Source organism: Misgurnus anguillicaudatus, chromosome 23 (genome assembly GCF_027580225.2).
Source record: "Misgurnus anguillicaudatus chromosome 23, ASM2758022v2, whole genome shotgun sequence".
Lineage (NCBI taxonomy): Eukaryota > Metazoa > Chordata > Actinopteri > Cypriniformes > Cobitidae > Misgurnus > Misgurnus anguillicaudatus.
Window position 1 is genome coordinate 3,080,869 of NC_073359.2, and position 12,952 is coordinate 3,093,820.

Consider the following 12,952-nt stretch of genomic DNA (forward strand, 5'->3'; position numbering starts at 1 on the left):
ATCCGGGAGGACGAGGAGAGCGTGCTGTTGGTGGCACCGTATTGGACAACCAGGAGTTGGTTTCCAGAACTCTCTCTCCTCGCGACAGCCCCTCCGTGGAAGATTCCCCTGAGGAAGGACCTTCTTTCTCAACAAGAGGGCACATTATGGCACCCGCGCCCCGACCTGTGGAACCTCCATGTGTGGTCTCTGGACGGGGCACGGAGGATATGAGTGATTTACCGCAAGAGGTATCTAACACTATTGCTGCTGCGCGAGCCCCGTCTACGAGACAGGCTTACGCGCTTAAATGGAACCTGTTTGTCGACTGGTGTTCTTCCCGAAGTGAAAACCCCCGAGAATGCCCGATTAGTGTTGTGCTTTTATATCTCCAGCGTCGTTTGGAGAATAGGCTGTCACCATCCACTATTAAGGTCGATATCGCTGCGATATCAGCTCACCATTTACCCGTAAACGGTAGAACAGTGGGTCAGCACGACCTAGTCATCAGATTTCTCAGAGGCGCTCGAAGACTGAATCCTTCGCGTCCCCCCTCTATTCCTCCTTGGGACCTGTCCTTGGTGCTGAAATCACTCCGGGAAGCCCCATTTGAGCCTCTGCATAGTGTGAGTGTTAAATTTCTTACAATGAAAACATTAACTCTCCTTGCTTTGGCTTCTGTTAAGAGGAAAGCGGATAAACATGAATTTTAGGTCGATGAAACGTGCCTTCACAACGGGCCGGCTGCATCCAGCGTAACACTGAGACCCCGGCCCGGCTTTGTGCCCAAAGTTCCCACCACTCCTTTTAGAGATCAAGTGGTGAATCTCCAAGCACTGCCTTTGGAGGAGGCAGAACCAGCCATGGCTTTGTTATGCCCTGTTCGTGCACTACGTGTGTATATAGACAGGACGCAAAGTTTTAGGACCTCAGATCAGCTCTTTGTTTGTTACGGTGGCCAGCAGAAAGGAAAAGCTGTCACCAAGCAGAGGATGTCCCATTGGATTGTTGATACTATAGCCCTTGCTTATCAAAAGCAGAATGTGCCTTGTCCATTTAATTTACGTGCCCACTCTACACGCAGTGTGGCATCATCTTGGGCACTGGCTCGCGGTTCCTCGCTAACAGACATTTGTAGAGCTGCAGGCTGGGCGACACCTAATACGTTCACAAGATTCTATAGTGTTCGTGTCGAACCGGTTTCCACTCGGGTTCTTTCTACTAACTAGTTAAGAATGCCGAGGGTCGGCTCGTGTGTCGGCTTGGAGCCTCTATTTTGGTGCTGTACAGTTGCACCAATATGGAAGGCCATCGGGGCAAAAACGTCACAAACGTTTTTGCCTCTCCTCCACCGCCCTGATACCTGGTGTTGCGGAGCATCCGCTGTCAACCTATCACTGATGTATTCTCTGTAAACCTGTGTAGGCTAGGCGTCCACATTTGTCCCCTACGTAGGGTTCATTTGTGTGTAAAGTCCGTGGGGTTCTAATCCTCCACGTTTTTCCTTAGCAGAGCCTGCTCTGCACCTCTCAACATACCATGTATTGTTCAGAGACTTTATTTTGAGCAACCTGTCGGTTGTTTCATATATTTTTATGTCATCCATTTAACCTTCTTAGGGGATGGCTTCCGCAGTGTTCTAGCTCCGCTCAGTTTAGACGCTTCCCCCAGTTCGCTGCTTCACTATCGTGGGTTAAGGAACAGGTAGTGACCGGCCTTCTGCATTTTGCCTTAGGTTCCGCCCCTTTATGTGGAGGGCGGAGGGCTTTTGCAGGCACTGGAAGGGTTCAGCTGCAGTGGCGTTTTGGTAGGGATTCCCAATTCGTCGGTCACGACGTGACGTCGTAGTGACCGATGAAAGGGAACGTCTCGGTTACGTATGTAACCCTCGTTCCCTGAAGGAAGGGAACGGAGACGTCACGTCCCGTCGCCACAGTTTGCTGTTCCATTGCTGTTCAGGCCGGGCACTGTTGCTCGGCTTCTCAGCAATAATATAGCTGATTTGGTATTATGCACCTGCGCCTTATATACGCACCTGGCGGGGCGGCGCCGGCATTATGCAAATACCTGCATGCCAAGTTCATTGGCATTTTTTGATAGTTCTCGAAGTAGATAGGTCACCCGCGAAGCGGTTCCCAATTCGTCGGTCACGACGTGATGTCTCCGTTCCCTTCCTTCAGGGAACGAGGGTTACATACGTAACCGAGACGTTTCATCGGACGCACGTGACACACGTCTGGATCCGAACCTTACTTCCGGTTTCGTTTTTTTAATGGTCTGACTAGTTGCTAAACTGATCTCTTTAACAAATGCCTCGTCGAAAATAACAAATGTTTTGGATTGTTAGGTATCTATGTGTTGTTTTTTTGCTTGTTATATAAATAAACTACGTTCAAAGAACAGAGTTTACCGGAAGTTACGCGCAGACCGCGACAGCCGCTTGTTAATGTTGTTACTACTGAAACGGTCTATAGAGTGGGGGTGAGAAATTACGACAGTTGCAAGTATTCTCCAGCGACTCTACGGAAAATGCATAGCGCGCCTTTAAACATTAGATTTTTACCTTTTTGAAATCCATCCAGTCCAGCAGGACCACTTTTTGCATAACTTAGCCAAAAATAACCAAAGAGTTTTTATATTTAAAACTTGTCTCTTCTGTAGTTACATTGTGTATTAAGACTGACGGAAAATTAAAAGTTGTGATTTTCTAATAAAGCAGAGATCAGGGAGCTTGTCAAATATCCACTCTGAAGCTGAAATCAATCACCAGCATAGAACTGCGCATTCACGCTCTCCTTTACCCCCCAGTCACATTAGCTACAAGCGACAGAGACAGAGCGACAGGCTACCATTCGTTTTTAATGGAAGTGGCCGTTTGCAAGCGACGAGCTCGCCGCTGCGCGAGCAAGGCGGGGCCAAAATAGACAAGCAGGCTATTTTATGCAAATGCTGAGCGATGCGACAAAGTGACTGCCAATCGGAGTGAAGGAGCAATGTGACGTAGGTCTGTGGTCGAGTCTGAGAAAATAATTCAAGATGGCGGAAAATGCATATTTATGTATATATCTGATAAGTTTGGCATTTTATCTCATATATTTTGTTACTTTTATTTAGAAATAAATACTTTTACATCCAAAAACACCGTTCTTGTAACTTAACAATACCTCTAAAGTGACTTTTGATACCGCTTTGATAAACTAGCCAAGGAACGCCCATCAAGCGAGTGCGTGTCGCTCGGTGTCGTTCACTTTTGTAGCTAATGTGACTGTAGGGTTATAGTCTTATTATAAACAAAAATGCATGCGAGTGGTTTCTGGAGAGAGAAATAATAAATAATACGCAAACTTTAGACGCTGTGTAGAAGAGAAGGCAGGACCTTGCAGATGTCGGCAAATCATGGCAGTGTGAATGAACAAAAATCAAACGATCCCAGAAAATTCCAGGATGCATTTTCCGAGTATTTTTCGGAATGTGTGTGAAAAGGGCTTAAGGGGAATATTTTCAGGCACTGCATAATATCATTGCGCCTCCTGCAGTCGTGCCACACTAAACTGTTTCCTATAACTGACACAATATTAATGATCAGCTATGAGTGCTGCACAATGAGAATTAAAGTAACTCAGTGATGATGTCATAGCTGTAAATAAACCAATCAGCATCAAAGACAGAAACTCTCTCTTATATAATTTCATCAGATGTATGATGAGATGTTGTGTTACCTCTTACAGTACAGGAATACTCTTGTAGCTCCTCACTGTTGATTGAGTCCAGGTACAACTTGTTTAATAATCTCAATCCATCTGTTACCTGTTGTCCATTCTTATACCAGATGTAAGTATGTTTGCTATCCAGAGTGCATTCGGTTGAACAGATTAATATCACTTTTTCTCCATCTATTACAGGGTCTGGACTGCTTCTCACCCGTGTACCTGAGATTTCATATGACAGAGTTCACATCAACTAATTTTCCAAGTTGGGCCTCATATTTTTGATTTAGCTCAATTGATAAAACATGGTCTAAACCTCAAATCAGTCATGTTAATTTCAGACTCCTACTCGAGCTATAATGCTTCAGTATAATGAGTGCTGGACTACAAAGAGTTTATTATGAGCAGTTACCTGTAACAGTAAGATAGACTCCAGGAGAACCAGAAACTACATCTGATGTGTTAGTGATGAACCTGAAGTTGTATCGTAAAGTGTCACTCATGCTGGCATTATTTATTCTCAGTGTGTTTCCCAGATACTCCACACGACCAGAAAACCGATGATTCTCATGCAGATCCAAATGACTGTATTCCAAATGCCAGTATGTTTTATTTACTGTATATCCAGTGGGATGTGAGTATGAAGAGTGAATATCTACTGTTGATCCCACTAAAGCACAAACTCTTCTAGAGGTGTAAGTCACACCCCAACAGCCACTGTTAGAAAGACCTGAAAGAGTCACAAAATACTGCTGTAACATTCACAATCAATTACAAACACACTCATACTGTATATGAATCAACAAGAAAACTTAGAAAAGTTTATTCTTCCATTTTAATTTAAATATTTTATAAATGTCAGACTCACACACAGATGAAGAGGACTCTGAAACAGACTCAATGCAGGAATAACTGTCAGTGTTTTCACTGGATGACACAAATATGCTTTGGTCGTCTGTTAAATGTTCTCCATTCTTGTACCAGAAGTAATTATATTCAGATGTTAAAGGGCAGGAGGAATCACAGCTCAGTTTTACTCGCTGTCCTGTAGATTCAGGATTCATCTTCACCTGTAAAACTAAATAATCAAAACCTTACATTAGATGAGAAATGAAAAGAGTTTAACTGGATTGATGAGAATGTAAATGTACCTGTGACTGTTAGATTGACTGTGACTGAGCTGAGATGTTTAACTCCATCCTTCATAATGAACATGAGCTGATATTCTCCACTGTCTCTCTCTCTCGGATCTCTTATTGTGAGTCGTGAGTAATCTTTAGTGATCCTCTGATCCACTCGTCCTGAGTAATCTGAATCTAAAGTCAAATCTTCAGGTTCATCTTTGTTTCTCCAGTTTGTTCTCTGTTTCTGACTGAACCAGAACCCAGTTTTGATGTTGATATTTGAGTAAAGGCACCTCACCATCACCAGTCCCCCCCTTACAGCACAAATATTCAGTTTATCACAGGTTACATCAAAGTTATCCAATGTTAGGAACCCTTGAAGAAGAAACCGTAACATTAATAGTATTTGTAGCTTATCTGTATTTAACTTCATTAAAATTACAGAGCGAGATGAGAGATTCAGACAGTCCTGTAAGGATATTAAGTCAGATTCATCAAGTTTGTTCTCAAATATAAAGCTCTTATTTCAGTTTTAAATATACAAACTCACTTTAAACATTTTAGAGACTGATCCAAATGAAGAATTCAGCCTTTGGAGTACAGCGATGAAAATTAAATTAGACTAAACTAGTTTAAAATCTGACACACTTTTAACAAATATATAATGAATTGAAGTATTTCAGTACAACAACAAAACTGTGTTTCATACCTTGAATGTGTAACAGCAGGATCAGTGATGAGAGTCTGAAGTTCATGATTTCTCTTTGTAGAAACTCACATATACCAGCTACAAAACATTAAACAAGAACTTTTCTTATTGCTGATAAAAAACACAATGTTAGTTTGACTGTGACACAAAATTCATTTTTCAGATCTGCCTCTTTACAGTAAAATCAGTAACACACAACTGTTTTTAACTAACAATAATTAAAATTAAAATTGTTTATTTTCAAGTTGCATATAATAAAAGAATAAAAACATGCATACAAACACGTTGTGCAGTTCTCTGTCCATGCATCAGTGGTTTTTAGCTGTATGTTTTTGCACTTGTTAAATGATCTGCTGATCTCAGTTCCTGTCATTGTGAAGAAAAATCTCAGTTCCTGCTAGTGTCATGAAATAGGAGAGGAAGCAAATGCAAGTAAAGATGTTTATTGAAAACAGAGTGAATTGATAAATGATGACAGCTGAGCGGGTGACACAGGCATGAGAGGTGGCCAGCGTGGAAACAGATGAATCCGGACGGTGATAATCCAATATAAATCCAACACAAACACGAGAGCAGGAACACAGCAGACTGGAAACACACAGCACGAGACCTCACTGACTTCCACAAACGATCTGACAAAGGACATGAGAACTGGGTGAGTATATATAGGTGAGTAAATGAGCGGCAGCTGGAGCGAGTAATGACAATCAGGTGCACTGGAGGTAAGTGCCAAACACGCCCACTACACACATGTCACACCCAGGGGCTGGCTATGGTTTGACTAAAGCCACGCCCCTTTTCAACTTCCACCTCGAGGAGGTCCCCAAAGCCAACCCAATGACCAGACAACAACGAGGATGAGTAAGCATAAAAACAAATCTTTATTTATTTAAATATTTAAAAGAACTTGGGGGAAATGGGGAAAGGGCAATTAAAATTAGGGTCTCTGGCTCTGCCCTCCAGGTGGGCTACGGCCAAGGCAATGACGGGAAGAGGGGGAGGGGGCATAGAAATCAGGCTCCTGCCTTGTCCCTTTTATCCGCGGCGCACTCCTTTTCCTTCCTGGAGGCAGAATAAAAGCAAAATGAGTGTTGACGTATTTTTCCTGTCTGCGTACCTTTTCTCTCCTCACGGGGGCTTTCCACACGTGCTTTTACTGTTCCCTGTCGTATCTCTTGCTCCACAGGTGGCGACTGGGGCACAAAGATACAGTTAGTTCGACTTGGGTTGCTCTCACCTCTTCGCTGGTTACAGCTAACGGTAAGTACAGGTTTCACACAGTTCGTTCTCTTGGTGCTCACTCTCTTTCTCTTTCTCCACAGGCAACGGCTGGGACACAAAAGCACAGTTAGCTCGACTTGGTTTACTCTCACCTCTTCGCTGGTTACAGCTCACGGTAAGTACAGGTTTCACACAGTTCGTTCTCTTGGTGCTCACTCTCTTTCTCTTTCTCCACAGGCAAACGGCTGGGACACAAAGGCACAGTTAGTTCGACTTGGTTTGCTCTCACCTCTTCGCTGACTACAGCTCACAGTAAATACTGGTTTCACACAGTTCGTTCTCTTGGTGCTCACTCTCTTTCTCTTTCTCCACAGGCAAACGGCTGGGACACAAAGGCACAGTTAGTTCGACTTGGTTTGCTCTCACCTCTTCGCTGGTTACAGCTCACGGTAAGTACAGGTTTCACACAGTTCGTTCTCTTGGTGCTCACTCTCTTTCTCCACAGGCAACAGCTGGGACACAAAAGCACAGTTAGCTCGACTTGGTTTACTCTCACCTCTTCGCTGGTTACAGCTCACGGTAAGTACAGGTTTCACACAGTTTGTTCTCTTGGTGCTCACTCTCTTTCTCTTTCTCCACAGGCAAACGGCTGGGACACAAAGGCACAGTTAGTTCGACTTGGTTTGCTCTCACCTCTTCGCTGACTACAGCTCGCTGTAAGTACAGGTTTCACACAGTTCGTTCTCTTGGTGCTCACTCTCTTTCTCCACAGGCAAACGGCTGGGACACAAAGGCACAGTTAGTTCGACTTGGTTTGTTCTCACCTCTTTGCTGGTTACAGCTCGCTGTAAGTACAGGTTTCACACAGCTCGTTCTCTTCTGGCATCCTCCTTGCGTTCCGTTTCGGTGCGTTCTCCGTCCCTGTAATCAACAGACTTAGAAAGGGGTCCAATATAATACAACAAGGTGGCGGACTTACAACAATTGGTTTCTCTCAATAGGTCAGATCGACAAGCAGTTTTCCAGGTAACGTCGGGGACAGACCCTCACGACGAGCTAGATGGTCACAGAGGGATGGACACGTCGCACCGTCACACCAGGCCGAGCGCTGCCCTTCTCTGGTTGCCGTTAGGCGATCGTATACCGAGCAGGCGCGCCCCTTTGTAGAGACCACGGGACGGCGGAATTCCTACACCTCACTCTCTGCAACAGTAAGTATTACGTAGGTAAAAGCATCAACAGTAGTGACCCTTAGTCGTACTCACACGTACACCAATCGTCCAGTTCTTCACCGCCGTTCTTTAGAACACCCCAGACGTTTGGACGGGAGATCGTTCCGTGGCACCGCTTCGTTACGTAGGCCTGAAGTGTGTTAACAACATATATTCAGATGTTCTTTACTAAGACCGGCAACCTCTTCGTCTTCCTTTGACAAAGTGTACGAAGGCGGGGGTTTGTCTGACAAGACACAAAGCAATACACAGCAGTACACAGCACCACGTCAAAATTGAAAGTTTCCACAGCACAAAGACTCACCCACCACGCTCAAGTGTACACAAATGACACCCGTCTCCTTCCACTTTGCCCAGGTCCGATTGGTGATGGAAAATACGGTCTAGCTGATGGCCTTGTCGCTGTGCTTAGCTTCCGTCGAATATTCCCTCGGCTCACCCACCACGCTATATTAGGGGTAGGGCCGCCCTCCTTCTCCTGGAGGTATCCACTGGAAAGACAGGTTAGTATACAAAGCGTCTTCACAAAATATTATACTCACGAATACTGTGAACTATTTGTCTCACTGTCCTTTGCTTCTGGTCCACACAACAGGCAACATCAACCCTGCAGAACAGGGCGTCTCTTCCAGCGTTTCCACAATTCACTTGCAGGTCTGTACTCACATATACTCCATTCTTCTCCTTGTGTTGTGTCTTTGTTTACGATATCATCCGTTCGTCTTTCATCCTTTAAGGTTCACAATATCTCTCCAACTATACCGCTCCAGCCTGGGAAAGAGAGCCGGACCGCTACCAGCAACGTGCCCGAGTACACGCAGCACTTCAGTACAACATCAACAACCAGCCTCTAACTGTGATTTAAACTGTTCTTTTATACTGGCCTGCCCGGCGTGTCCTCCGATGATCGCCGCTCCCGTTAACTAGGCACAGCTGTGTCTAATTCGCCGATTTTCCCTCCCGCGGCGTTACCGGAAGTTCCGGTGTTCTTCCTTTCCGGCCCGGGTGGAAACACTTCCAGGCGGAACCAAACTTCTTTAACTTTGGTTCCGCCCCTAAAGATCGTCACCTTGTGACACACACACATAAACACAACACAGCCATGTGAATCAGGAAGGAAACAATGCATTCATAAACCGTGACAGCTATCACCCTTCTGAGAATAGTGTGTCTATTTCTTGTTTATTAATAAATGTCAGTGAGTTAAACTTTCAGGAAATGATAATTGTTCACTTCAGCTTGTCAAACTAAACATTATAACACTGTTTCACTTTTACCTTTTACCTGTAAGTTTAAAACACAGACTTACAAACATCAAACTTTTTAGAAAAGCAGAAGATGCAACAACAGATCTTGACTACATTTACCTTCATGTTTACCATAGCCAGCTTATGAAGTTAGTTAATTTTGAACTTATGTTTTCTTTAAATTACAGATAATATTTATTATATTTGGGACACAAGAACCTCAGCATGTATGAGTGGATTTGATTCCCAATTCCCACTGAAATCATTCTGTTATCAGTCCACTAGAGATCCACTCCAGGTTTTCCATTTTCTGCTCGCTCCTCACAGTCTGTGGATGTCTCTCAGTTCTTATTTGTGTATCATTGTTTCTTGTCCTTGCGTCTTAACTCCACCTCCCTAGGATGTGAGGGAATGATGCAAGGAAAAGACCCAAGGACAGAGGAATTTAAGTTTTAAGTAAAATTGCATAGCCTCACTAAAGTTCATTCTCTATGATCAAATAGCCTTGGGAAATACCAACTTACATGGACAGATGTACAAATATAATGTGTAACGGGTAAATGTTAGCCAGTATTGTAGAAGGTCATATCCTTGGTTGACATGGCAGTGCTTGTGTTGCTGGTGTTTCTGTTAATGATGAAGACTCAGAAGTGAGTCTCAACAGCTTCATTACCTTTAGATGGGCTGAAGAAACCTAACATTTTAAACACGATGAGATGGCAAAGTTAGAATACTTATCAGTTGCAAAGCTTCATTGCCTTTGGTCAGTAAGTCCAGGAGTTTGATTTATCGCCTTTTAAACCATCAAGTAAAGCACATTAGTGATGCGCGGGTTTGTCTCGTAACCCGCGGGTAACCCGCAGGTCGGGTTGGGGCGGGTAAAGAAATTGTAACTTTAATGCGGGTCGAGTTGGGGCGGGTCATTAAAAACAAAATTAAAAAACTGATATGTTGCGTCTAAGTCCCTGTAGCATATATATTAAATATTTGGGAATATATATTTTTACATTTAATTGCGTTCTTTGATCAGGTTAAATTACGTAGGTCTATGTGGCAACGTAACTTCCGCAATGTAACTTGCGCAACGTAACTTGATATCCCCAAACCTTTGACGTCACGGAAGCGCCAAGAGCTCCCGCTGCCTGCCAGCCACAACAACAAAACAAACGGAGAATTAAAAGATGAAAGACGATCTGCAGAAGAAATTAAGGTAGGGAATTTGTGAATAGATAATACAAATGCTGCTTTTTTGTGTGGTGATCTACTTTTAAAATGATAAAGCTGACAAGTTCTACATGCTAAAAACACTTTAAATGCGTGGACTATACTGCATATATCTCTACATTGGATTTAGGGATGTCACTCTATTTTAGGGATGTACTCTATTTTCTTGAGGAGTTAAAAAAAATCCTGGAGCACATGTCGAGTATGGTTTAAAATAGCGGAGATTTTGTGAAACAAACTTGAAGGAAAATTACAATAGTATCAGAAGAATATATCAGCACAACGCTGCCTCTCTCTCTCTCCTACCCGTTCTCGTTCGCTCGCTCTCGCGTGCTTCAGCTCGTGCATGAAAGCAAGAAGAATGCGATGCAATTGCATGCTTGTAAATTTCGGAAGTTTACACGACTGAGCTGCAGCGGCAGGCATAAGATTTATAAAAACACATATGAGAAGAAAGGCACAGCAACTCAAAAAGACTTAAGTGTTTCACAATTACTCATAATGCCAATTTTCCCGTGGAGGCATGGAGCAGCATGAGAATACACAGTTGACTTTTGTGCGATCTACCGGCATTGCCTTTGCGATCGATTTATTGGACACCCCTGGTTTATCATTATCCTATCTCTATATTAATATGACCATGCTGGTTTCTATGACTCATTGGTGTATGTTGTTGCCAGTTTACAGGGCGATGTAATCTAATGGCTGTTTCCAAGCACTCTTAGGGTGAAATAAAGCCTCTTTTTATTTACATTACAAATGCCTAATATGTCTATTTTAATGGTCGCGGGCGCGGGGCGGTGCGGGTTATAAAAATAGATACAGTGTTGCGGTGCGGGTTGGGGCGGGCCAAATATTTCATAAAAGCGGGACCCGCGGGTTGGAAAAAACGCCGACCCGCGCATCACTAAAGCACATGTGCTGAAGTGTTTAACATTAAGCTATTGCAGTGTTTGTACAGACTAGTTGAGAATAATATGTCTGTGTTCACATGTGATTCATTTATATGCTTCATTTAGCAGTTAACGTTGTGCCTGCGAGATTGTTTGACATAAATAAATACACAATGTGCTTAAAAGACAGTTTGAGAAGCTGTATCTGTAGTGAAACTGCAGTCGTAGCAGCAGCATGTAAGCTGTCAATCACAGAAGTGGGCGGGACACAGAGGCAGACTAAACGCTCTTAAAGGAGAACACACAAATATTGTACTCGGCATTATAGCTGTATTTCTTAACAATTGTTACCTTGCAAATTATACATTTCTTTAGCTTAATGTAATCTCAGATACATTTACATTGTTTTTTAAAGAGCTTCAAAACCAAAACATAAGTGTATAACAAAAATAGAGCGTGTCGACTGACGGCACGGGTGTTTGTACAGAAAGACAGTCATGAGAGACAGAGCTAGTGATAACCAAGATGTGCAAACATTTATTTGTGGTGGCCAATATTAATTTTGTGGCAGACTGAGAAATAAATAAATGTATGGGAATGTACAACAATGCTCTCACTTGTATGATCTCCCACTATAATGCCTATAATCCCTCCCACTCCAAAGTGTTACTAAACTCGATGGAAGAGCTAACCAAGCTAAAGTGAGGTAAGCTGACCTGACATAACCCAAACTAAACCGTGAGGTACTATGCAATGGAAAAGTGCCATAAGTTGCAGCAGTGGCAACAACACTTTTGTATTTACCATCGCAAGCAAAAATGCCTTATGAAGAAATGGTCTGCAGATATTTTTGACCTGACGGAAGGGGTTCTAGCGGACCAATCACAGCGCTTGCAGTCCGCTTAGAATGGATGCGTTGATATTTTTAAGAGAGGTGCACGTCAGGCTACACATAGCCTACAGCGTAGCTACAGACCATAAATCAGACTACAAATGTCAGCCTTACCGATTGGTTCTGTTTACAAGACTTACAATTTCATTGGTTCCCTCTGATGTTGATCACTGACTGAACTGTATAATTTAATAACTCTTGTTGCATTTTAAGAGGGGAGAGAATGAGTTATTTTGAAAAGTTTTTTCATCAAATAGCATTTTTTTGCTTTGGTTTTCATTAAAGTTATACTACTATATATTATTAACATAATGGGGGCCAGTATATTAAAACTTCTGGATTTTGTGGGGCCCTCTGGGCAGTGGGGACCCCTATACATCTTTCACCACATCAGATCTGTTTCCAACTATTTTCAGTGGATACTAGTTAAAGCCTGCTTGAAAAGTTGCTAAATGTTGTTTGATTACACCATGTACCAATTAGCATACCAGTCACATCATCACATCACAATGTACCTCAAATCTGTTTTAGTTTTCTCTTAAATTATCTCTGAATGGTCATAAATGTTTTTTTTTATATATATAGCCGAATGCCTAATAAAGGTTTTCTGATTTCATCTGTGTGCTGTGTTCATGTTTATATGTCCAAACAGTTCAAATTGAAATAAATGAGGAACAACCAAATACACAGATAATCGAGTGTTTCCTCACTGTTTGGTAAATGT